Here is a 23,986-nt window from a genome sequence, read left to right on the forward strand (position 1 = left end):
TGGTCAGTTTCAGGGACGTTTTGAGCTCTCTTGAGTTGTTTGCTTTCCAGCTTGAGGAGCTTCCCTTCAGAGTGGAATGTTTCAGTCCTGGAGGAAACTGTTGCACAATGGGCACACACAACGGGTACCAACTCACCAGGGACCAGTACATTACCATGAGAGAGTAAATAAAATCTCAGCATTGTCAGTGGGATTCATTGAGAAAAAGATACTTTGTGCCTTGGTCACAGTCCTAGCAAAGGAGTCAAGACACATTTTGTTTGTTGCTCACACTGCAATGTAATCACTGAACAAACCATTCCAGTATATTTACACCAGTGTTTTACTGGAAGGGAAAAAAGTACTTTTTTCTGTAAAAGGTTTGAATTTCTTATGATATTACCCCAGGTGTAATTTTATTCTTATCAAGCTTCTTTCTCTTCTTTCTAATTACACCTCGGAGGAATTTGCTTACAAAAAAAGAGAAAAGTAGTTCAAATCCCCACATTGATCTTTACATCCCTGAATAACCAGATGATGGGACTGCCTTTGTGAAGGTGAACATTATTTGTAGAGGATAAATTCACTGTGCTAGGCTTGTACAAACAGGTATTTTTAGCTTGTGTAAGCTACGAGGAAGTTGCTCCTAACTTGATTGTACACTGTCAGTTTGCCCAATATGAACCAATTCCTGGTGCAATTGGGTATAGTAAGCTTTCTCATTGAGACCATCAGTCTTCAAATAATAGCACAGATTTATTAATTATAAAAGCTTGAGCTTAGCTTAGTCTATTTTCTAACTAGCTCTTAAAACTTAATTAATCTGTTTCTATTAATCTACATTCTATTGCATGGCTTGATTACCTTTCCTCCATCCCCCATGTCTGACCTGCTCTGCTTCCCATTGGCATCTCCCGAGTGCCCAGATCCATCCCTCTCACTTCCTCACTCTCTGAGCCTGGAATCCTGCCTGTCCTCTCCTGCCTAGACATTGGTCATTCAGACCTTTATTACACCAATCACAGCAATGCATTTCACACAGTGTACAAATAACCAACAACACTTCCCCTCCCTTTATCTAAATAAAAAGGAAAAGTTTTAACTCTAACGTAGTAAAACTATATACAAGAACAATTATCAGATAAGAATTAGATTCACAATGTTCAGTCATCTAATATTTGCCAAATTTGGAAAAAGTACTATATTATCTATCTCATCCTGGTGAGTCCAAAGGTTTATACCTAAACAAAGTTGTATTATCATCCCAAACTCATCTTTGTAGACCTTAAGAATTCTTTTAAATGAACATTTTAAGCTTTTATGTTTGTCAGACTTATAAGCTTTACATCTCTTAGGTAGCTTCTTTTCTGAATTTGGTAACAAGGAGAACTGTAACTATAATTATCTAGTTTTCAACCCCATCAAAAACCAGAGAAGGATATAATATTACCTTAGTAAACAGGAAGTGCAGAGCACACAACTTCCAAAACAATAGAAATGACAAAGACAATTGCTGCCTGGATAGTCACCTAAGGTTCATCCACAATGGTGGAGCATCCATTTTCAGTCTTCAGGCCTAGAATATCTTAGACTCTTCTGTAAAAGCAGGAATTTTGAAGAATTTCCTACCTTGTTTTGGCAAAGTTCGGCAGTTACTTTCTTTCATTTTCTGCCTGTCCACTTTGGACAGCATACTGTCAGCAGATGAGGTAAGGGAACATTCTTGCCCAGTGGCTAGCTTTGCCACATGGAAAGCAAACTCCATGTGGAGGTTCATTGATACTCATCATCCTTTTTTGAAGTAAATAGGTGCTGCCAGGAGCAGACTTGTCTCACTGTCATGGAAAGTCTTCTGTTAGTAAACATCTTAAATGCTGTATTCTGTAGATCTCTGAAGTTTTTGGAGACCATTTATCTATCTAAACTATATGTTTGACCTTGAAAACATACCTAACATGACTATAAGTTTGTTTTAGAAGACTACTAACCTGCATTTCTTAATTATTTTAAGTAGTTTATAATAATAGCTTTTAAGGACTAGAAATCTAAATTACATGTGGGGGATGCCCAGCCCAAGGGGGCGTGTTCGCCTCGGGCTAATGTTTAAGTATAAATCTATCAGGCTTGAGCCCCGCCGGTCCCTTCTTGTATTTCCTGCCCATCGCTGGATCTCTAGTGTTGTAAGCTATCCCTTCATTAAATTTTGCTGTTTCATATTAAGCTAGCCTGGTTATTATGCCGCATCAATTTGGCGCTCTAACGTGATTGGTTCCAGAAACCGTAGGGTCATCAAGGAAGATACATGGGAGCCCGTCCATATAAATGATCTGAAAAAAATTAAATGCACTGTTATGAATTTTGGGATGCATGCCTCCTTTGTTTAAAAGATGCTAAAATCATGATCTGTAAACAACAAGGCCATGCCCTATGACTGGATTCAATTGGCTTCTGCGGTCCTAGAGAGTGGACCACAATTGAATTGGAAATGCTTATTCAGGCAAGAGGCTAGACTTTTAGAACAGCAGGAAGGATCGAAGGGAATTGAGATTTCCCTAGATCAAATTCTAGGTGAAGGGCTCTTTTCCAACCCTCAGGAACAAGCTAATTATGGTGAACACACCCTATCCATATGTACTACAGCAGTCTTAAGGGCTTGGGACAGGGTTCAAGATCCAGGACAGAGAATGGAATCATATGTCAGGGTTAAACAGGGTCAGAGAGAACCCTTTAGTGACTTTTTACAAAGACTAACTAAAGCTGTACAAATAGGGATATCTGACCCAGAAGCAAGATGTGTAATAATTGAGTCTTTGGCTTATGAAAATGCAAATGTGGAATGCAAAAGGATCTTGGGGCCTTTAAAGATCAGATAAGTGCCCTTGGAAGAATGGGTTTTGCATACACTGAATGTTGATACATTTGACTATGGCACTGAAGCATGGGTTGAAGAAGCAATTTCCAATGGTAAAAGAAGGCATCAGAATACCAAATGTTTTAATTGTGGCAAAATGGGACATATGAAAAGGAATTGTAGACAATGGATTTCCAGAAATACTAATAATGCATCTTCTAGAAATAACAGAAATAGAAGGACTCAGCCTTCAGGTTTATGTAGGAGAAGTGGGAAAGGCGGGCATTGGACGAATAAATGCTGATCAACAAGAGATAGACAAGGCAACCTGTTACAAATGGGAAACATGAGGGGGGCCCTTGTAGGCCCCCATGGCAAATGTGGTTCAGTCATTTCCGGTTACGGCAGAGAACGTGCCTCGTCAGGAAAATTAGAAAGCCCCATACCTACTGTGACAAACAATAATGGCCTGAAGGATGAGTTCTGTGTGTTTTGGCAAACTTCTATAAGTGATCAAAGACCAAAGCTAAGAGTGTGTGTAAATGGCATTTTTATTACTGGCCTGCTGGACACAGGTGTGGATGTAAGTATCATTATCCCATAATCTTGGCATCCATATTGGCCTCTTCAGGATGTAAATGTTCAGTTCCTGGGAATTGGAACCCTATCTCAAGTAAGGCAAAGCACAAGATGGGTTGAATGCATAGGGCCAGAAGGATAAATAGGAAAACTAAAGCCATATGTAGCCAATATTGCAGTGAATTTATGGGGCCATGACCTATTACAGCAATGGAATACCCAAGTTAACATTCCTGCTACTTCTAGAGCCCATATTTCTGAGAATAATATCAAAAGATATTACAAATGGAGAAAACTGGCCATTCGGGCTGTACAAGAACAAGCAATTGATGTCCCTTCAGAGATACCAACAGCCTTGCCTCTAAAATGGTTGACTGAGAAACCAATATGGACAAAGCAATGGCCTTTAGCTGAGGAAAAGTTACAGGCTTTAGAACAGCTGGTACAAGAACAATTAGATGCTCGACATATAGAAGAATCTACCACACTACAGAGCAGCTGCCCAACGTGATAACAAACTCCACATAAAACCTGAGAGAGCTTAATTTTAAACACACAAAAAAGCAGAGTTAACACAGCCTTTTGCTATTTGCTAGGGCATGCTGTAGAGAGATTTCCTGACTCAGCAACAGCAGCAGAAAAAAAACGCTGCGTCATTTTAAAGCGCGGCTTCCTGGGGCTATGCCGCCAGTGCAAACTCTGGCTTTAAAGAATTTCAATGGCTTTTATGGGACTGGATGTTTGTGTTCCCACTTGGGATCGGAGGAGAGTGCTCTGAGAGTGCCAATGGCTCAATGCTCCCTGCCTGCACCTGGACAGACAGCACAATCAGGCTTAGGCAGGCAGGAGAGCATGGCGGATTCTGTCTGCCATACAGAGACATGTTTCCAGACTGTGCAGTGCTCTGCGTGTCAGAATTGGCTATAACTTGGATGAAAAGAGTTTCTCTGCTGCATGCTCAGTCTCAGAATTAAACTGCTGAATGCAGCTCCAATGTGGACTTGCTGTGTGCCTGGAACTGTGCTCAGCTCATGGGCACCAAATGGATCTGAGGAAGGAACGGCTGCTCCATGCTGAACTGTGCTGATCTCAGTCAAAAACTATTGAAATTATCACAATAACAGTGCAGTTAAGGTTTAGACTGGGCAGGAAACAGGTGGTACCCTATTACCACTATGTGGTGCAAGCTAAAGTTTTTAAGAAGTGCTTAACATTTTAAGAAGTGCTCCTGGACAGTAAAAAATTACAGATTAACAATAGGACAGATTCAGACATAAAAGACCTCTATAGGTTACAAAGTTGGATGAGTGTACGTAGGCTTAAAAGAGAGAAGAAAAATAAATAAAGATAATAAAGTTAATGTTTTTTTAAAAAAAAGGGTAAAGTCTTTAAAGAGACAGAGTACAGATAGTTATAGATTAAGAGAAATAAAGGAAAATAAGTCACATAAAAATGGAAAAGTCACAGAGAGTCTGGATTATGTACATTGTGTTTTCTTTAAAATTTTTGACTGTGAAGGAGCTAAGTACAGAGAGACATTTCATTACATGGGATGCCAAACTAAACCAGAATGGATATAAGGGTATTATGATTTCAGAATTTGGGTCTAAGGATATGTTGCTTTAGAGAAGATCTTCTTTTGTTTTCACAGAGGATGAGACCCTGTGGATTGATTCTATCCCAATATGGTATGATAGACCATGCCCTCCTGAAAGGTTGCTGTGAACACCCTCAAAAAATTACTTTACTCAACTGCCGACTGAGAGGAACCTAGCACACAGGTTATACCATGAAAGACCTGAATAACAACACCCCCATTCAGCAGGAAACAGTTTGGAGAGAAAAAACTGTGCCCATGTTCCCAAATATTGTTTATAGATGTTCTTTTACATTTAAAGGGGTATATGATATAGATATGAATAATTTGCATTGGTATAAATTTTGCTTTATTGGTATTAAGGTCAATTTTGTTATATGTATATGTATTTCTGATCTTTATTAAGGTATTGTGATTGTGTAGTTCATTTAAAAATGTAATGTATAATCAGGAAACATAGGTTGTTAGTGGATAATCATCGATAATAGTAAAGTTTGTAGTCATGTTAGTTAGATTCTCTAGATGTGCACAGATATATTTCAGTTAGAATAGGCATTCTTCATATTTCAAGGCTACAGAATATGGCATTTAATGTTTTAATAACCTAGGGCTTTTCATGATAATGAAACATGTCTGTTCCTGGCAGCACCAATCTACTTCAAGAGGAAGATGGGCATCGAAGAGGCTCCTTATGGAGTTTGATAGCCATTTGGGCAAGAAACTGCTCTTGCCTGGACTGTTGCATAAACTGGACACAGAGAACCCTCAGAGAGAGGACTGCTGAACTTGCCTAAAGGTGAGATGGTCTTTCGGGGTTCCTGATTCATGAAAGAGTCTGCGAGACATTCTGCAGGACACAGCAGAAAGTGACTGAACTGTCTTTGAAATTTCCTGCTTCTTGGAAAAGTCTGCTAGATACTATGGGCCTGAAGGCCAAAGATGGATGCCCCAACGGTACAGAGGAACTTTGGGTGACTGTCCAGGCAGCGAGATGTCTCTGTCATTTCTAGAGTTTTGGATTTCTTGTTTGCTTAGGTAGTATTATATCCTTCTGGAGTCTTTGATTGAGTTGAAGAATGGATAGATAGTTGTAGTTTTCCTTAGCTATGATAAAAGATAAAATAGATATAAATATTGTAACTGTAATTCTTCCTTGATAACTGTTTTGCTATATGTAATTTTACTATGTCAAAATGAAAGCCTTTTTTGTTTAAACAGAAAAAGGGGAAATGATGTGGGAGTGACTTCTTTCTAATCTGTTGCTTTCATTGGTTAATTAATAAAGAAATTGTTTGGCCTTTGATAGGACAGCAGCTTAGATAGGCAGAGTAGACAGAACAGGATGCTGGGAAGAAGGCAGTGAGGCAGTCGCCATGATTCTCCCACCCGACACAGATGCAGGTTAAGATCTTCCCTGGTAAGCCACCTCGTGGTGCTATACACATTATTAGAAATGGGTTAAAGCAAGATGTGAGAGTTAGCCAGTAAGAGGCTAGAGCTAATGGGCCAAGCAGTATTTAAAAGAATACAGTTTCCGTGTAATTATTTTGGGGCATAAGCTAGCCAGGTGGCTGGGAGCCAGGCAGAACACAGCCCACTTCATACAACAATTACATAGTTAAGTGAACTGAATAAGTATAATACCTTAAACAAAAATAGAAAAATATATACCATATAAATAAAATAACCTTAAATTTGTATCACTATGCAAAAGTCCATACCAAAGTAAAATATTTAAGACTAATAGGTACTTTTATAGTTTAAAAGTAAATTCAGCAATCTACATATTTATCCTATCATTTATATTTTATAAATTTATTACTATTATTATTTAATTGAAAATTTATATACCCATCCCAGTTACCACTCCATCTCCTGTTCCTGCTCCCTCTACCTTCCCTTGCACTCCACCCCACATTCTGCCCATGTGGAGTCAACAAAGTCCAGCACATCAATTTGAGGAAGGACAAGGTCCTCCCCACTATATAAAGACTGTACTAGGTATCCCTTCAAAGAGAATGGACTCCAAAAGGCCAGTTTAAGCAGTAAGGATAAATCCTGATCCCACTGGCAGTGGCTACACAAATTGTCCCAGCCATTTAACTGTCACCCACATTCAGAAGGCTTAGTTTAGTCCTATGTTGGCTTCCCCACTGTCAGTCTGAAGTCAGTGAGTTCCCATTAGCTCAGGTAAGCTGTATAAGTGGATATACGCATTATATTCTTGACCTCTTTGCTCATATTATCACTCCTCCCTCTCTTCGACCGGACTTTGGGAGTTTAGCACAGTGCTTCACTGTGGATCTGTACATCTGCTTCCATCAGTTGCTGGATGAAGGTTCTATGATGACAAATAAGATTGTGAAGAGATCATGGATGTTTTGTGTTAAGAATTTGTTGGATTTAACATTTTTTGAGTGATGAATCTATTTCCTCTGTCATGTCTTCAACACCTGAAATTCTCTCTTCCATCTCTTGTATTCTGTTGATTATGCTTGTATCTGTAGTTCTTGTTCACTTACCCAGATTTTCCATTTCCAGAATTCCCTCCGTTTGTTTTCTTTATGGCCTTTATTTCAGTTTTGAAGTCTTGAATTGTTTGAACTCTTTGCTTTACTTATTTGATTGGTTTTTATTTGTTTTCCTGGATTTCTTTATAAGATTTATTGATTTCTTCCAATTTTTTGTCTTTTCCTCCATTTTTTAGGGAATTTTTCATTTCCTCTTTAAGGGTCTCTATCATCTTCATAAGGTTATACTTAAGGTTGTTTTCTTCTGGATTAGGCTGCTCACATTTTCCCATTGTATGATTACTGGGTTCTGGTGATGCCATGTTGCTTTTTAGATTGTTGAATGTTTTCTTGCATTGGTGCCTGCCCTTCTGTTCCTCCAAGTGGTGCAGGCAATGTCTTCACCTCTTGATCCAATCCTTGCAGTTGTCTATGTCTTAGGGATCCTCTCTTGGACTACCATTGCTGTTGCTGTCTGTGTCTTAGGGAGCCATTCTTGGACCATTCTGTGGAGCCACTGTCTCTCTCAGGAAGCCGCTGAGGTCATGGGGAATGGGGTGGAGTGGGACTAGTAGATTAGTGGGTCTTGATTGACAGGGGTGGGAAGTTGGGATGGTGGATTATCTTACCTGTAGGAGGCTTGCCTGCTGGTCAGCTAGTGAAGCTGAGGCAGGTAGGGAAGGGGCCTAGAGTTTTAATCCAGGGCCTAGAACAGATGGGGAGCTGTTCAATCACCTCTTAGTCCACCATGTGCATCAATCTGTGCTTCAGAGATCTTCTGAAGTCACGGGGGATGGGTGGGTTTGGAGGCAGAGTGGGACTTGTAGGCTGCAGAGCCTGACTGATGAGGAGAAAGGGGTGGCACAGCCTACCTGACTAGCTAGTGAAGCTGAGGCAGGTGGGGGAGGACACCAAGGTTTTGCCCAATGGTCTAGGGCCTAGAGCTGGGCTGTCCAGCTGTGAAGTCATCTACTCTCCACTTGGTCCATTCTGTGCAGTCACAGTCTGTGTGTCAGAGATCCTCTGAGGTTGTGGCAGATAGTTGGATATGGGTGAAGAGTGGGACTTGTAGATTCCAGGGTCTGACCAATGTAGGTTGGAGCAGCCTACCTGCAGGAAGCTTGCCTACTGGTTCCCTTTCTTAAATTTCCTTTTACATTGCAACCACAGTTCTCTCCCATCCTTCCTCCTACTCCCTTGCCTCCCGCCAGACCACCCCCCCCCCCCCAACCACTCCTCCCAATGGGTAAGGGCTCCCATGGGGAATCAACAAACCTGGTACATTAAGTTGGGGCAGAATCAAGCCCCTCCCCCTGCATTAAAGCTGAGAATGATATCCCACCATAAGGAATGTATTCCAAATAGCTAGCTGATGCACCAGGGATAGGTCCTGGTCTTACTGGCAGAGAGGCCTTTCGGCCAAGCTTGACCATTGTCTCCCACATATGGAGGCCCTAGTTCGGTCCCATGGAGGATCCACAGCGATCAGTCTAGAGTGCATAAGCTTCCACAAGCTTGGTTCAGCTGTCTCTGTAGATTTTTCCATCATGATCTTGACCTCCCTTGTTCATATAGTCTCTCCTCCCTCTCTTTGATTGGATTCCTGGAGCTCAGTCTGCTGCTTGGCTGTGGATCTCTGCATCTGGTTCTGTCAGTTGCTAGATGAAGGCTCCATGATGACAGTTGGGGTACTCACCAATCTGAGTGCAGGGGAAGCCCAGTTCAGGCACTCTTTCCACTATTGCTAGTAGTCTTAGCTAGGTCATTATTGTGGATTCTTGGGGATTTCCCTAGCACCAGGTTTCTCCCTAACTCCATAGTGGCTCTCTCTATCAAGATCTCTCTTTCATTGCTCTCCCACTCGGTCCCTCTCCCCCTTGACCATCCCATTCCCTCATATTCTCATTCCCACCCCCTCTGCTTTCCTACCTCCCTCACCACCAGTTTACCCAGGAGATCTCATCTAATTCCCCTTCCCAGGATGATCCATATGTTGCTCTTAGGGTCTTCCTTGTTACCTAGCCTCTCTAGAGCAGCTTGGCATTGGCATAAAAACAGACATGTGGACCAATGGAACTGAATCGAAGACCCTGATATTAATCCACACACCTAGGACCACCTGATTTTTGACAAAGAACCCAAATTGGTACAATGTAAAAAGAAAAGCATCTTTAACAAATGGTGCTGGCATAACTGGATGTCAACACGTAAAAGATTGCAAATAGAGCCATATCTTTTGCCATGCACAAACTCAAGTTCAAATGGATCAAGGCCGTCAGCATAAAACTAGTTACATTGAACCTGATAGAAGAGAAAGTGGAAAGTAGCCTTGAACATATGACCATAGGACACCACTTCCTAAATATAACACCAGTCACACAGACACTGAGAGCAACAATCAATAAATGGGACCTCCTGAAACTGAGAAGCTTCTGTAAAGCAAAGGACACGGTCAACAAGACAAAATGGTAGCCTACAGAATGGGAAAAGATCTTCACCAATGCCACCAAACAGAGGAACGATCTCCAAAAGATATAAAGAACTCAAGAAACTAAACATCAGAAAACAAACTAATCCAATTTAAAAATGGGGTACAGATCTAAACAAAATTTTCAACAGAAGAATCTCAGATGGCTGAAAGACATTTAAGGAAATGATCAACATCCTTGCCATCAGGGAAATATAAATTAAAATGATTCTGAGATATCATCTTAACACCTGTCAGAATGACTAAGGTCAAAAATACTGAGGACAGCTTATGTTGGAGAGGATGTGGAGTCAGAGGAACTCTCCTTCATTGCTGGTGGGATTGCAAACTTGTACAGCCACTTTGGATATCAATAAGGCGATTTCTCAGAAAATGGAGAATCAATCTACCTCAAGACTCAGTGATACCCAAAGGAAGCACTCTCATACCACAAGGACACTTGCTCAACAATGTTCATAGCAGCATTATTTGTAATAGCCATAACCTGGAAACAACCTAAATGCCCCTCAACTGAAGAACAGATAAAAAGTAATGTGGTACATTTACACAATGGAGTACTACTCAGCTGTAAAGAACAATGACATCAGGAAATTTGCAGACATATAGATAGAACTAGAAAAAAACATCCTGAGTGAGGTAACCTGGACCCATAAAGACAAACACGGTATATACTCACTCATAAGTGGATATTAGACGTAAAGCTAAGAATATACTGTTTTAAATAGGAACAGTTCTATGATTTGTTCACCACTGAATTCTGAGTCTAGACTTATAATTTGGCTGTGATAAGTATTAGAATAGACTAATTACAACCCTTGTATTCATGAAGGTTTCCATGGTAGTGATGAAGCTGAAGAAAATCTGGATCATCTAGCAAGTAAAAAAAAAAAACACAGAGAAAAAAGATAACAGGAAAGTATAAGCAAAAAGCTTCCTTCACATGGTGGATTTTTATTTTTTTAGTATCTGAGAAAGCAGTTGAAATGTGGCCACAGATGGGAAATCAACAGTTAACAGTAAAACTCCAGACAGCTCTAAATAGGAATGATTCTGGCAAGTTCACCAAATGAAGTTTGGAGTCAACATGCTATACAAAATGGCATTTGTTGAACATGGGTGTTATTTTTCAGAAACAACCCTAAAAAATAAGGGATAATCTTAAATTCTATATCTAGAAAGTAGCAAAATAAAAACAATACAAGCTTAGAAATTTTGCTGGTAAGACTTTCAAGTGCTCTTAATGCACTTTGAGAACAAAAGACTAAAACCTACAGAATATTACAATTCTGTTATGAGTAAGAAGTGATGATCCAGCTCAGTATGATATTGAATATGGACAAGGGTGGCCCACAGGAAACCAAACATAGGAGAATGTCTAGATGTTTCCTGTCTTCTCAGACATTCCTCATATAGCATATAGTCTTCAGACATTTCAACATCATTAGGGTGCACGGCTCCAAGCCAACTCTGAAATAGAACACACATGAGATGACTGCCCCAGGACCCACACAGGTGAGTATACATTACTCTGGACCTTTCAGGGCAGGGGTATTTGCAGATAAGATGGACATTAAACAGTGTGTTTTGAGAAAAGCAGATTGCCCTTCACATGTGTGCTGGCCTCATCTAGTCAGCTTAGGGCCTGACGAGAACACAAGGCAACTTCCCAGATTTGATGTAGCACAACATACATTGTCATTGGTCTTTAGCCTGCCACCTAGCTAAACTATTTTGTCTTTGAAGTCTTTATAATCACACTGGCTTATTCCTTTAGATAGCCTTTTAAATGTGCCACATAAAGGAAGGTAGATGTCCCTACTTAATTATAAATAATATAATATATACTTGTGGATATTGTATATTTCCATCCATTCATTCAAACATTTATTATACATGTGATATGTACTATATATGTACTAAGCTTATTGTTGAGCACAAAATCATGAACAGAAGAGGGAATGGCATTCATAGTTCTTAATCTTTGGCGGGGGTTCAAGACAGGGTTTTTCTGTGTAGCTTTGGTGCCTATACTAAAACTAGTTCTTGTAGACTTGGCTGTCCTGGAACTCAAAGAGATCTGCCTGCCTCTGCCTCCCAAGTTCTGGGGTTAAAGGCATGCACCACCACTGCCCAGCTACATAGTTCTTAAATTTTTGGCAAGTAGAACAAATAATCAAGAAAATAATAATCATAGGTATTAGGGTGGAAATAAATGGAGTGTTAAGAGAAAGAAGAAGTATATCCCTTATGCTAAGATAGAGACAAAAAGAAAATAAGGTTAAATGAAGGAAGAACATTTCTGAAAATTTATCAATGAAAGCTATGGGTATAAAAAACACAGGAGCATCTACAATCAATAGAAAAGCCATGTGACTACATTTCAATGATGACTGATAGGAAGGACCAAGAGTTAAGGCATATAGACAGAGGCCAGGACATGACGGGCTTTATGATGAATTCATTTGGGAAATCAGTAGAGTCCTCTTGAACTTGGAAACAAGATTAACTTCTAAGGAAGCGAAGCTAGGAAAGATCAAAGAATAATAAGCAATAATCACTATTTGTGGCTAGAGTGTTTGGGAAATATACAGTTCCAGAGTGGATAAAGAGTAGACAAAGAGAATGGTCAGCATCTGATCATAACTCACACTGAAGCATCATCAATAACACAGAAGCCTGCCTGAAGCAGTCATCTGTTAACAAGACTAAGGCATTCCCTAAAGCTTATAAACATCTCCAGCTACCACTGGAGGTGAACAGAAGGCCAGAAAAGAAACATGATAAAGAAGGGGCATTACTGAGTTGAATTCTCAATTATATTCCCCTCAGTGATTCAGTTAGGGCAGTTATGTTTACATTTGTTTTGTATTCTGTGCTTCCATTCTTGAGAAATTCAAAATATTGAAAACTAAGTTGGAAGGCAATTCTTAAATATGCACATCAGCAGTTATGTGTATATGCTTTGCACAGTATGTGGATCATACATGAATACCGAGGGAGCAGAATACAAGAAGCAGTGAAGCATTAGAAGCTGTTATCAAAAACCTCCCTACCAAGAAAAGCCCAGGACCAGATGGTTTCAATGCAGAATTCTACCAGAACTTCCAAGAAGAGCTAATACCTATGCTCCTTAATGAATTTCACAAAATAGAAACAGAAGAGTCATTGCCAAACTCCTTTTATGAATCTACAGTTACCCTGATACCAAAAGGGTATCACACAAAGACTCAACCAAGAAAGAGAATTATAGGCCAATCTCACTCATGAACATCGACGCAAAAATCCTCAACAAAATACTGGCAAACCGAATCCAAGAACACATTAAAAAAATATCCATTATAATCAAGTAGGCTTCATCCCAGAGACGCAGGGCTGGTTCAACATAAGCAAATCTATCAATGTAATTCATTATATAAATAAACTGAAAGAAAAAAACATATGATCGTTTCATTAGACACTGAAAAAGCCTTTGACAAAATTCAACACCCCTTTATGATAAAGGTCTTGGAGAGATTAGGGATACAAGGTTAATACCTAAATATAATAAAAGCAATATACAGCAAGCCGACAGCTAACATCAAATTAAATGGAGAGAAACTCAAAGCCATTCCACTAAAATCAGGAACAAGACAAGGCTATCCACTCTCTCCATACCTCTTCAATATAGTGCTTGAAGTTCTAGCAATAGCAATAAGACAACATAAGGAGATCAAGGGGATTCGAATTGGAAAGGAAGAAGTTAAACTTTCGTTATTTGCAGATGATATGATAGTGTACATAAGCAACCCCAAAAACTCTACCAAAGAACTCCTACAGCTGATAAACACCTTTAGTAATGTGGCAGGATACAAGATCAACTCCAAAAAATCAGTTGCCCTCCTATACACAAAGGATAAGGAAGCAGAGAGGGAAATCAGAGAAGCATCACCTTTCACGATAGCCACAAATAGCATAAAATATCTTGGGGTAACTCTAACCAAGGAAGTGAAAGATCTATTTGACAAGAACTTTAAGGTTTTGAAGAAAGAAATTGAGGAGGATACCAGAAAATGGAAGGATTTCCCTTGCTCTTGGATTGGGAGGCTCAACATAGTAAAAATGGCAATTCTACCAAAAGCAATCTATAGATTCAATGCAATCCCCATCAAAATCCCAACAAAAATCTTCACAGACCTTGAGAGAACAATAATCAACATTATATGGAAAAACAAAAAAACCCAAAACAATCCTATACAATAAAAGTACTTCCAGAGGCATTACCATCCCTGACCTCAAACTCTATTACAGAGCTACAGTAATGAGAACAGCTTGGTATTGGCACAAAAACAGAGATTTTGACCAATGGAATCAAATCAAAGACCCAGATTTTAACCCACATACCTATGAACACCTGATTTTCGACAAAGGAGCTAAAAGGATACAATGGAAGAAGGAAAGCATCTTCAACAAATGGTGCTGGTATAACTGGATTTCAACATGTAGAAGCATGAAAATAGATCCATATCTATTTTCACCATGCACAAAACTCAAGTCCAAATGGATTAAAGACCTCAATATAAATCTGACCACACTGAACCTGACAGAAGAGAAAGTGGGAAGTAGTCTGCAATACATGGGCACAGGAAACCAATTCCTACGTATAATCCCAGTAGCACAGACAATAAGAGCAACAATGAATAAATGGGACCTCCTGAAACTGAGAAGCTTCTGTAATGCAAAGGACACTGTCATTAAGACAAAAGGGCACCCTACTGAATGGGAGAAGATCTTCACCAACCCTGCATCAGACAAAGGTCTGATCTCCAAAATATATAAAGAACTCAAGAAACTAGACTTTAAAATGCTAATTAACCCAATTTTTAAAAATGGAGTACTGAACTGAACAGAGAATTCTCAACAGAAAAAGTTCAAATGGCCAAGAGACACTTAAGGTCATGCTCAACCTCCTTAGCGATCAGGGAAATGCAAATCGAAACAACTCTGAGATACCATCTTACACCTGTCAGAATGGCTAAAATCAAAAACACCAATGATAGCCTATGCTGGAGAGGTTGTAGAATAAGGGGAACACTCATGGTGGGAATGCAAACTTGTGCAACCACTTTGGAAATCAGTGTGGCAGTTTCTCAGGAAACTGGGAATCAACCTACCTCAGGATCCAGCAATTCCACTCTTGGAAATATACCCAAGAGATGCCCAATCATACTACAAAAGCATTTGTTCATCTATGTTCATAGCAGCACTATTTGTAATAGCCAGAACCTGGAAACAACCTAGATGCCCCTCAATAGAAAAATGGATAAAGAAGGTGTGGCACATATATAACTTTAGAGTTCTACTCAGTGGTAAAAAAACAATGACATCTTGAATTTTGCATGCAAATGGATGGAAATAAAAAACACTTTACTGAGTGAGATAACCCAGACCCAAAAAGATGAATATGGTATGTACTCACTATTAAGTGGATTCTAGCCATAAACAAAGGACATTGAGCCTATAGTTTGTGATCCTAGAGAAACTAAATAAGAAGGTGAACCCAAACAAAAACATATAGTTATCTTCCTGGATGTTGGAAGTTGACAAGATCACCAGGCAAAAGTTGGGAGCAGGAGGGTGGGGATGGATTAGGGAGAAGGGGAGATGGGGAGAGAGAAGGGAGAATGGAAAGATTGGGGAGAGCTTGGGGGAATGGGATAATTGAGATGGGGGAAGTGTGGATAAGGGAGCAGGGAAGAAGTTATCCTAACCAAGGGAGCCATTTTAGGGTTAGCTAGAGTCTTGGCTCTAGAGGGGTTCCCAGGTGTCCAAGGGGATTTCCCCAACTAGGTCTGTGGGCAGCAGAGGAGAGGGTGCCTGAACTGGCTTTCTCCCATAGACACACTGATGAAATTCTTGCATATCACCATAGATCCTTCATCTGGTGAGGGATGGAGATAGAGACAGAGACCCACGTTGGAGCACTGGACTGAGCTCCCAAAGCCCAGATGAAGAGCAGAAGGAGGGAGAACATGAGCAAGGAAGTCAGGACCGTGAGGGGTGCGTCCACCCACAGAGACGGTGGGACTGATCTAATGGGGGCTCACCACAGCTGGACTGGGTCTGAACAAGCACGTGATCAAACCGGACTCTCTGAATGTGGCTGACAGTGAGGATGGACTGAGAAGCCAATGATAATGGCACTGGATTTTGATTCTACTGCATGTACTGGCTTTTTGGAAGCCTAGTCTGTTTGGATACACACCTTCCTAGACCTGGATGGGGGGGGGGGGCTTGGACTTCCCACAAGGCAGGGTACCCTGACTTCTCTTAGGACTGGAGAGTGAGGGGGAGGGGAAGTGGGAGGAGTGGGAGGGAAAAGGGAGGATGAGAGGAGGTGGAAATGTTAAATAAATAAATTTTAAAAATAAAAATAAAAAATAAAAATGTAATGATTAATTAAGAAATATAGGTTAATAGATAGTCATCTATAATAGTCAAGTTTGTAGTCATGTTAGCTAGTTTTTCTAAACATACAGAGATGTATTTCAGATGATTAGATGTTCTTCAGATCTTTCAAAGACTACAGAATATGGCATTTAAAATGTTTTAAGAACTTAGGACTTTCCATGACAGTGAGACACATTTGCTCCTGGAAGCACCAATCTACTTCAAGAGAATGATAGGCATCGAAGAGGCTCCTCATGGAGTTTGTTAGCCGTTTGGGCAAGAAACTGCTCTTGCCTGGACTGCTTTACTAGACTGGACTTTCAGGGCCCACAGAATAATGACTCCTGAAGCTGCCTAAAGAAGGTGAGACAGTCCTTTGCAGTTCCTGCTTCATGAAAGAGTCTGCCAGACATTCTGCAGGACACAGAAAAAAGTGACTGACAAACTGCCAATATAGGTGGAACTGTCTTTGAAATTTCCTGCTTCTTGGAAAAATCTACTGGATACTATGGGCCAGAAGGCTGAAGATGGGTGCCCACAATATTACAGAGGAACTTTGGATGACTGTCCAGGAAAAGATATCCCTGTCAATTCTGGAGTTTTGGAAGTTGTTTACAATGCACTTCCCATTTACTTAGGTAATATTATATCCTTCTGGAGTCTTTGATGGAGTTGAAGAAAAGTTATAGTTTTCCTTAGTTATGATAAAAGATAGACATAAATATTGTAACTATAATTCTTGCTTGATACCTGTTTTGTTATATGTAACTTGCTGTGTTAAAGTTAAAACAGAAAAGGGAGGTGATGTAAGATGTGAATATGTTTTACTGCCACTGGTTAATAAAGAAGCTGTTTTCGGCCAATGGTTTAACAAAGTAAAACCAGACTGATATATATATATATGAAGAGAGTAGACAGAGTCAAAGGGAAGCCATGTAGCTGCCCACAGTAGACAGATGCCTCCGCTGGAGCCCACTAGAACCTTGCCTGTAAGCCACAGCCAAGTGCTGATACACAGATTAATAGATATGGGTTAATTTAATATATGAGTTAGCCAGAAATATGCTTAAGCTATTGGCCAAACAGTATTGCAATTAATACAGATTTCTGTGTGATTATTTCGGAAGTCTGGGTGGCTGGGAAACAAATAAGCAGCCTCCCTCAACATATGAACAAGTAGGCAATTTCAGCCCACATGGTAACTTTTTATAACAAAAGTCATTATGCCCATCTTTTGCTAACAATGAAAGAGGACTTCATGTGGTGACTACAAAGCTTTCCCTGAAAGACCCCCCAGTGTGGGGAGACTCTCACTCAAGTCTCAGGATAACACGACCCCCCCCCCCAGTAACTCACAAGAGACTGTCCTTGCTGCAATCACACGAGGTTTATTGACAGGTACCAGTGCACTGGGGTCGAAACTCATAACCCACGCAGGGGAGGAGTTCGACCCCCAGTAGCTGGGAGAAGGGGTATTTAAGGGAAGAAACCACAACCCAGTAACCCAAGTCATTGAAAATTCTGAAAATACCAGTGATAATCACAAAGGGGTAATTCCCGGTTTCTCAAGATTATTCTCAAGATTACTATCTAACTTTACCTTCAGCTAGTTCCCGAAACAGAGTCACTGAACCGGCTAATCTAGATTTTTGGCTCTTCTCTTCCTGCTAGAGGGGTCTGGATTTATCTGGGTCTTTCATCCCCTGAATGGCCACACTGTTCCTACCATACTTTTTCCCTTCCATTTCTCACATGTACCAACTGCTTCCTTCCTTTTTTAGAACCTCTGCTCTGGCTATTTCTTTTGCTTTTTCTCTCAGATAAGTTAAATGACCAGTGCCTCATCTTCTATGATTCTTGGCTTAAACATCTTTTCAGCGAGACCTTGCATAACTTTCCTATTGAAAATGACTAGACCAGTCCCTCTACCTACACTGTTGCCTTTGATTTAGTTACTTTTCTATAGGATGAATCACCAATATACTGCATAATTCACTTTCATTTATTGGTTACTATGTCTTCCTCTAGACTATAAACTTCAAGAAGGCAGGAATATTGGTGTGTCTTTTTCATTAGTATGACCTTAACATTTAAAATAGTATCTAATGCCAAACAAATACTCGTTGGATAAATAGACTGATGTAGTTCCCAGTTTGGAATTCTGTGTCCATAAACAATCAAAGGTCATATCTAAATGAGTTCTGAATCCTCTCCCTGATAGAATGGATCTTCCAGGAAGTTCCTCTAACAAAGTGTTGGGGACCTGCCTCGACAAAAATACCTCTCACCAGAGTAGAGGCGTGGGGATTTAGAAATATAGTAAAGAGTATGAAGACGTGAATGAAAATAATAAAACAGAGAAACATATAGGATAGTAACAGGAGGGAGTTCTAGTGAGTACCGAAAATTTGCCCACGTTTAATTTCGAACTGCTTAAAATACCCTTGACCCCAAAATGTAGGAGTAAGACAAAAGGCTGCATTAACATGATTCAAGGAAATGAACACACCAATTGAAAGCCCAGGCTACATTCACAGTTAAACATTCTGTTGCTAGGACAAAACAAATCTCACTTATACCCTAGACCAAAACATTCTGTAGGCAAACCACTCCCTGGGTGGAATCCAAAGTTATCTCCATAAAGGGAACTAGAACTTAGTTGGATCCTTAGACTTTTGTTTGAGGTAAAAACAGATCTACTTCTCTGCTCTTGGAGCGCAAGGTCTGGCAATTAGCCACAGCTGTCACCTGTTGACAATAACCTTGAGAGAGCAGAATTGCTCAACAACTAGGTGGGACCTTTGTTTTGAGGAAGACACACCTTGAAGGAACTAGAGTTCTAACTCTCTGACCTTTGGTCAATGTGGAAATAGGTTCACATTTTTGGGCCTCCACACAAAGGTGAAATTTTAAACAGTTAATGTATTTCTAATTACTGGCATTTTCTTTTGATGCTGTCAACAATAAGATACAAAAATTATTATTTAATAACTAAAAAATATTCAATTATTCTGATTTTAAAACAATGTGTAATTTGACTTTAAGATGATCACCAAAGCAATCTAGAATGTCTTGACAAAAATTCTATTTATTATTTACTTTCCATTTCTCCTAGTTAAACACATCACATGTTCTTTGGTATAGTATTCTAAAACAAAACATGAACTTAAGAATCTAATATGTGTGTATTTTTGTGTGGGTTTATGCACAGTAACAAATAAATATTTTAAAACAGCATACTAACCTAACCCATATCAGTAATGAGCAAATCTTTTAATTTTTCCCAACAGTTATGATGGGGTTATTCAGTTGTACTTTTATTTTCTAGTCTCCTGTGTGAACAAATAAAAACATGGAAAAAATACTGAAGAAGGACTTCAGGTGGTCACTCCATATGGTCGAGAACTGTACACCCCCAAGAGTATCACATATGTCATACAAGGACTGTGTTACAAAGGGCAATGGATGGTCACGTCATACGGTCAAGCACTGTACACACTCCCAAGATTATCACATATATCATACAAGGATTGTGTTACAAAGGGTTACCAACAGTCACATCATATGGCCAAGTACTGTGCATCTCTGGAGTGCCTACACTATGCCTCCCCAGAAGTGAAATACACATCACCTATAAGTCATAATAATATAAATATGCCAATATTCTGCTCCCTTGCCTTGGAGTTATGCATATTCTGGATCTGTTCATAATTACTCAGCCTAGATGAAAACAAAAACCAGTGAATATTACTCTAGGAAGGAAAAATCAACAAGTAAATCTTCAAAATATACAAAGACAAGTAATGATGTACAATAGATTATTGATTTATTTGCATTAAAGTAGTATCCTCAAAACCTTCACCAGTCCCTACAAGATGGAGGCAGTTTTAAAGTCATAGGTCTCCATCCCCGAGTCCATGTTTAGTTGCTGTGTGTGTTTTTCTTGAACATGGACACGCAGTTGGATACTATAGTGATCTTGTAGCACCCTCAAGTGGATTAAACTGACTAAATGTCCTTTCTAGAAGAGAAGTGTTGTTCTGACATAGGAAAAGGAGGTTAGAATCCATTACAAACAGGGACTATTGGCATAAATGAAGACGTACCAATCTTTATCATGTGGCTTACAGTTGGAACTACTTGCTAATAACAGAAACAAGTGTTTGGAGATTGAAGATGATAGATAGATAGATAGATAGATAGATAGATAGATACATACATACATACATACATACATACATACTATATAAAATGAAGAACTGCCTCACGTGATACACAACTATGGCAGATTAAAGGAACTGAGAAATCTGCAATATAGCATATATAAGCTTTAGACCCAGTGAAGTTAGTCTGTGTCCACAGGACTGAAATTGAGCAGTCAATGATTCAAATTCTTTTTTTCTTTTTTATGGTTTTTATTGAGCTATATATTTTTTCTACAACCCCCTCCCTTCCTCCTCTCTTCCCCTCTACCTTCTCCTTTGACCCCCATGCTCCCAATTTACTCAGGAGATCTTGTCTTTTTCTACTTCCCATGTAGATTAGATACATGTATGTCTCTTTTAAGGTCCTCTTTGCTATCTAGTTTCTCCGGGGTTGTGGCCTATAGGCTGGTTTTTCTTTTCTTTATGTCTAAAAGTCATTTATGAGTGAGTACATATTGTATTTGTCTTTCTGGATCTGTGTTACCTCACTCAATATGGTTTTTGCTAGATTCATCTATTTGTCTGCAATCTACCTCAAGACCCAGCAATACCACTGTTGGGTATATACCCAAAGGATGCTCAATCATACCACAAGGACATGAGCTCAACTATGTTCATAGCAGCATTACTTGTAATAGCCAGAACCTAGAAACAACCTAGATGTCCCTCCACCAAAGAATGGATAAAGAAAATGTAGCACATTTACACAATGGAGTGCTACACAGCGGTACAAAATAATGACATCTTGAAATTTGTAGGCAAATAAACGATTCAGATTCTACTCAGACATCTATTCCTCTGAAGGGAGGAGAAGATGAAATTAGATGCCCCAGTTCAAACACTGAAGCAAGGAAAAGACTCCTTTCTCCTTTGTCTAGTTTCGTTTTCAAGCCCCCAGTGGATCGCACAACACCATCACACTAGCCAACAGAGCAGTTTCACTGCCCTAAACAAATGCTCCATGGGCTGTCTATTCTCCCCCCCCCCCCCGCCGCCCCCTTCCCCAAAGTCCTGATAACCAAAGAATTCTTTGCTGTCTCCATGGTTTTTCCTTTCAGAGGTTATCATTAGTTGGGATAATTTAGTAAATAACCTTTCCTAATTTGCTTCTTTTACTCATTAATATGTATTTAACTTTACTCAATTTCTTCTCATGGCTTGGTGACGAATTTCTCCTTAATGCTGAATAATAAGTATCCTATTGCCTAATGATACCATAGTTTATCTGCTCACCCGTCGAAAGACATCTTAGTTTCTAATTTTTGATAAATATGATTAAAACTGTGTAAGTTTTCAGCTACCAATAAGCTCAATGTAATCACTGGGTTTTGTGGCAATAATGTTTTGATTTGTACAAAAGCACTAGAACTTTCCTCAAGTGGCTGTACCATTTAGGATTCACACCCACAAGCGGAGAATTCTATTGCTTCTTATTATCATGTTAGTATTGCTAATGTTCTGGAATCTGGTCTAATAAGCTCATAGCGGTACCTCATTGTGATTTTAATTTGCATTTCCCTGATACCATATGATGTAGTACATGTTTCCATATGTGCATTTGTCTTCTGTATATCTTCCTGGTCGCAGACACACTGTTAATGTCTCGCTCATTTTTAAATTTTTATTGGCTTTTTCATCATTATTTTAAGAATTCTTTGCATATGCCTTTTGTTAGCATTTCCTGCAGGTTTATGAATTAGCTTTTCATTCTTTGAATGGAATCTTTTGTAAGTTAGAACATTTTAATTTTTTAGATTTCTATATGTAATATCTGTGTTTATAGACTTGCACTGAATGTGAATGTGAATCTGAATGTGAATGGTGGTGACCCTGAAAGTCAGGAAGGGACATTATGTTCCCCTGGAAGTGTTACAGGTGATTGTGAGCCACCATGTCGGTGAGAGAACAGAATCTGGTGTTCTCTGCGAAAGCAACAAGAGCTCTCAACTGCCTGAGACATCCGTCCAAGTCCAAAGAAATTCATTCCAGTGAGGTCCATCTTGTCACTGTTTCTCCATGGATCATGCCTTTGGTGCGGTGTCTAAAGGCAATATGAGCTGTGTTTTCTCCTGTGTTATTGTCTTGGGCTTCCACAATGTTGTGATCCACGATCCATTTGAATTTATTTGTAAAGTGTAAGTCTATATGTAGAATCCCGTCTTTAAAATTGTACGTGAATGTTTTGTTATTGAAGCACAATTTATTGAAAAGATCATCTTTACCAACTGATTTATCTTCATTGTCATATATCAGTTGATGTTGTTTATAGAATTGTATTTCTGGGCTCATTAGTCAGAGGCGTTGAACTGCCTATCTTGAACCTATAAAAACTGTCTTGATTATTATACTTTTATAGTAAACCTGAAGTTCTCCAACTGTCCTCATTTTTTTCTTGAAAAAATCCTTTTTATTACTTTATCCAAAATAAGTGAATTGATGGCTTGTAAGTAAAGAGTTATTTTTGTTTTGTCTTGAGATAAGGTCTCTCTGTGTGATATGGGTTAGTCTTGAACCGGTATTCTAGGGTGTTTGTTAGAGGATAAGCATATGTGTAAGAAATGAAAATTTGAAATCACAATAAAAGTATTCCTAGGAATCCGACACTGAAAATCTGTTTGTGATACTCAGCAATTTCCTTCACCACTTGTGTCCCCTCCCCCGCTCCCCTACCCCATAGTTCATTAAATTAGTCATATTTCTTAAAAGTTTCCTGGAGGTTTTTTTAAGTTTTAAAAAATTGTAAGCCGGGTTCAGTGATAGAGCCCTTGACTGCCGTCCTGAAAACCCTGGCGCTAATCCTCTCACTCCATCTTTACCCCTTGTGAATCGGTCAAATATTCAGTGTTCTGTCCCTTTCAAAATAAGGTATTTATTGCAGAAGAAATGAATTCAAAACGCCTGTAGCTATAAAAGGCCCGGCCCTCCACGGTGGGTGCGGGTCTTAAGTGAAGAACGAATTAGTCTTTGCTGCCTGCTGTTGCAGTGTGAGGCCAGCATAAGTAGAGGAGGCAAGCCTCGGCCCTGCGCGTGGAACTTTAACGATAACCGGGCTTGAGTTAGACAGTGAGGTACGTGGTGGACACACCTCCGGCTGCTACTCATGGTAGGTCCCGGTCTTTCTTCGGCCCTTCGGTCCACCAGGCACCTTTCCTGGGAGCGCCGATTTGGACCAGTTATGACACTGGGAGGGCAGCAGAACACAGTCCTCTGTGGAACACGCAGCGCCCTGTCCCGCCCTGTCCCCGCCCCCGCTCTCCGCTCCGCCTTGTCCCCGTTATTGTCCCGCCCCGGTCCCGCCCCCGTACTCAGCTCCGCCCTTTCCCCGCCCCCGGCCCCTACTCCGCCCCGCCT

The sequence above is a fragment of the Microtus oregoni genome, unplaced genomic scaffold (genome assembly GCF_018167655.1).
Source record: "Microtus oregoni isolate MIOR12 unplaced genomic scaffold, Mior012 000010F_ref0000083, whole genome shotgun sequence".
Classification (NCBI taxonomy): Eukaryota; Metazoa; Chordata; class Mammalia; order Rodentia; family Cricetidae; genus Microtus; species Microtus oregoni.